This window comes from Rattus norvegicus, chromosome 16 (assembly GCF_036323735.1).
Source record: "Rattus norvegicus strain BN/NHsdMcwi chromosome 16, GRCr8, whole genome shotgun sequence".
Lineage (NCBI taxonomy): Eukaryota > Metazoa > Chordata > Mammalia > Rodentia > Muridae > Rattus > Rattus norvegicus.
Window position 1 is genome coordinate 8,474,266 of NC_086034.1, and position 3,988 is coordinate 8,478,253.

General features: G+C 49.8%; 1 pseudogene; it reads left to right on the forward strand.

Moving 5' to 3' along the window:
- The first annotated feature begins 244 nt into the window (after window positions 1-244).
- On the forward strand, window positions 245-367 carry LOC120097603 (small nucleolar RNA SNORA17; annotated as a pseudogene).
- Window positions 368-3,988: the final 3,621 nt, after the last annotated feature.

Below are 3,988 nucleotides of genomic sequence, written 5' to 3' on the forward strand. Positions count from 1 at the left end.
TTTCGCATGGGTTCCAGAGATCAAATCACGTCATCGGGATAAATGTACAAGAAGCACATTTACCACCAAAGCCCTCTCCCCAGTCCGCAACTCCACCTTACAGCTGAATAAAATCCCTCTGTGCTCGTGTCTCACGTTTTCCTTATCCATCCATCTGTTGGTGGACATCTAGGCTGGCTCCATGTAGGCTACTTGTCCCCCTGCTGGGACAAAACACCAGACAAAATCCATTTAAAGAAGGGTTCCAGCCCTTAGAGGTGTGGCCGCTGTGCCACAAGTGCGTCAGTAGGTGGCAGAGAGGAGACAGGCTCTGTCTACACTCAGTGTTCTAGCCTGTGAACATCTGAAGGATTAGTAGCCTAACATTCCCAGAAAAAATTAAGCCTGAGACCTCCATCAGTCTGGTGCCAGGCGGGCTCAGATAGGCTCCTGGGAAGGGAAGCCTGCCTGAGATCCCCCTCTTCTTCCACTCAGGGTTCTATGCCAAGACGACCTGCCATCTTGCATTATGGTCTGGTACCATAGTGCACAAGCAAGGTATAACTCCTGAGACCACTCCTGAGATGACTCCAGACCCCCAGAGGCCCCGGATTTCACTAAGAGGAGACATTAAGTGGTGGGGATGTGGAAGAGAAAGGGACACAGGAGGATGTGGGCACAATGAAGAAAGGCAGAACTGGAGACTTGAGGGTAGGGAGGGGCAGCCTGATGTGAGCAGCTGGTGATGCCATCTGGGACCATGGTGGGGTCGTGGCCTGTGCTGCCACTGGGGGCCACGTCTGGATCTGTAGTCCTGCAGCAGCAGGGTTCTGTTACTACCAAAGGCCAGGCGGATGTCCCTGGTCTGAGCTGCTGCCCTCACCTGGGCATCCTGGAAGAGCTGGCCCTGGGGTCATAAGAGCAGGAGAGCTGACATCACAGCTGACCTGCTGTGGTCCTTGGGAGAGTGATTCCCTCATATTGTTGGGGTTTCGGTTGAGCCAACCTGAGGATATGAGTGTGGGAGAACTGGCCCGTGAGGATATGCGCATAGGAGAACTGGCCCGTGAGGATATGTGCATAGGAGAACTGGCCCGTGAGGATATGAGCATAGGAGAACTGGCCTGTGAGGATATGAGCATAGGAGAACTGGCCTGGGAGGATATGAGCATAGGAGAACTGGCCTGTGGCCCACACCACGGTGTGGATGAGGGAAAGAAACCCTCTTCCCTCCTTCCCCCTTCCCCCTTCCCTCTCCCCTCCCATTCCCCTTCCCCTCCCCCCTCCCACTACTGGTGGCAGGTGGGGTACCTGGTCCTGGGGTCCTGAGAACAGAAGAGCTGTCCTTGCCCCTCACCAGCTGCAGCATTTCGGAGAGCAGGCCACTTGTCTGCCATGCAATGACAAAATGAGCTAGAGATGTCCTCCTTCTCATCCTTTGCCACTTACAGCAGGCCCTCAGAGCGGGACAGCATGCTCTGCCCCTCAGACAGTGCAGCACAGTAGAGCCGGCCCTGGATGTGGGTTGAGGGTGGGCCTGCCTGACGGTGTGAGTGTGGGAGAGCCAGCCCTGCCTCTTGTCTGTCTGCCGTGAGGTGGTACCAGGAAGGAAGAGAGCCTTCCCACTTGCTTCTGCCCTCAACACTGGATAGTTGACTGGGATAGTTGAACTTACCTACCGGGTTCAGGAGAGCAGGAAATCTGGCCCTGCCCTTTGCCTGCTACAACACTTGGGAGAGCGGGCCCTGCACCTCACCTGGGCAGCAAGCACAGTAGATCTAACCCTGATGGTGGAAGCATGGGTGAGCCAGCCCAAGGGTGTGAGCCCCTCAACTTGTCTGCCACGTGGTAGCATGGGCATGGGAGAGAGGCCCTCTTGCCACCTAAGGGCGGTTTCCTGGGTTTACTTCGGCCATCAGTCTGAAGTCAGGGAGAGACTTCACAGTCACTTTACAGAGAGATTTGCGTGCCAGAGTTGCACTAGATTTCTGCTTCTCCCCTCAGTCAAACCCTCAGAAAATGCTCTGACAGGTGTGTCTCCTGAGCCTATTATAAATCCAGTCAGGCACACAGCCTGGCTATAGCGAATGGTGTCGCAGTTAACACGCTCAGGCGTTAGGCCATGTGGGTCATACCATCGTTGCATCTTCAACGCCGGTGTCCATAGCGACCGTACCACTTCCCGCTCCCGCCAGCAGTGACTGAGGGCGCCCGCTCCCCTGCATCCTCTCCAGCAGGTTCTTCCCTGATGATAGCCATCCTGACTAAGGTGAGTTAGAATCTCAAAACAGTTTTAATTTGCGTTTCTCTGGTGGTTGATCATTTTAAAAATATTCGTCAAAGGATAGTGTATTTCCTCTTTTGGAAACTATCTGTTTGATTTACCGGACCCTATGTTGTCTCGATGATTTTTTTTTTCGCTGTTTAGTTTTTAGAGTTCTTTCTTTGTTGTAGATATTGAGGCCCTGTGTGGCGGAGGAAGGACTTCCTCCCACCCCGTAGACTGCCTTCCCCTCTGCTGATTGCTGGCTGCCTCCTTCACCATGCAGACGCTTTACTCGATAATTTCACGCAGTTCACCACCATCAGTTTGTGGGACTGTTTCCTCTGCTGCAGTGTCCAACCGTCTCGAAAGCCCTCACCAATGCCTACATACTGAAAATGTGTGGAACCTGCTTCCTCCCAGTAGTTTCGGAATTCCAGGTTAAGATTGAAACTGGGTTTTGTGTGGAACTGGAGATACGAACCTAACTTCCTTCCCCTTAGGGCTGATGTCCAGGTTCACCAGTATCATTAGGCAGAGATGATTTCTCTTCTCCTAGGTGTCTTTTAGAAGCTTTTCAAAAGTTGGGTGGCTGTGGCTGTGTGGGTTTACGCCTGGGTCCCCTGTTGTGCATGCTTCTTCTGTGTGCCAGGACCATACTGATTTTCTCACTGTGGCTCTGCATTGTAAATTGAGATAAGGTGTTATGTTGTCTGCAACATCGCTTTCCTGCTCTGGATAGCTTTGGCTAGTATTTGGGGATAGGGTCTTTTATGCTCCTATAGGAAATTTTAACTTCTATGCCACCAGGAAAATTGGCCTATATCTGTCTTTCTTTCTTTCCTTCTTTCTTTCTTTCTTTCCTTCTTTCTTTCTTTCTTTCTTTCTTTCTTTCTTTCTTTCTTTCTTTCTCTCTCTCTTTCTTTCTTTCTTTCTTTCTCCCTGCCTTCTTTCCTTCCTTCCTTTCTTCCTTCCTTCCTTCCTTCTTCCTTGATGTACCCCTATCCAGTTTGGGCGCTGAGATAAGACTGGCTTCATAAAATGGGTTCACTGGTGTCTGTTCCCTTCCTAGTTTATGAACCATTTGGGGACTGTTGGTGTTAGCTCTCTTCTTAAAAGGTCTGAGGAGACAGGGCAGTAAATTCAGTGTTTCTTTAGCCTCTTTTACTAAGAGATCCTTTACCAAAGCTTCAGTCATGCTGGTAATTACAGATTTCTTTAAGTTGCTGACATCCTCTAGAACCCTTTTGGTTCTGATAAGTGTTTTCGATTTCATTTCACTCGAGACATTTTTAAATTCCCTCCATCTTTTCTCCAATGGCCAGTTGGTCATTCAAGAGTGTCTTGTTAGAAGTTTCTGTAACTGTGAAGTTCCTGAGGCTTCTCCTGTTACCAATCTCTGGTTTCATTCCACTATGACCTGGTGACGTGTGAGAAATCATTTCAGCCTTCTGTATTTGTTAATGCTCCTCTGTTGTCTTAAATACGATCCGTGTTGGGGCGGATTGCAGGGACTTCCAGGAGGAATGCACATTCTGCAGCTGTCGTAGGGAGCGATCTGCTAACATCTGTTAAGTTCTTTTAGCCACAAGGCAAAATAGCTATGGAAATATCCTTGTTCATTTTTAGTCTTTTGACTCTACTGTGTCAAGACCTATCTGCCTTTGTGTCTGTTAGCGTTTGTCTTACGGACTAGGGAGACCTAAAATTGGCTGCATAAACCATTGATAAGTATTGAGTTATACG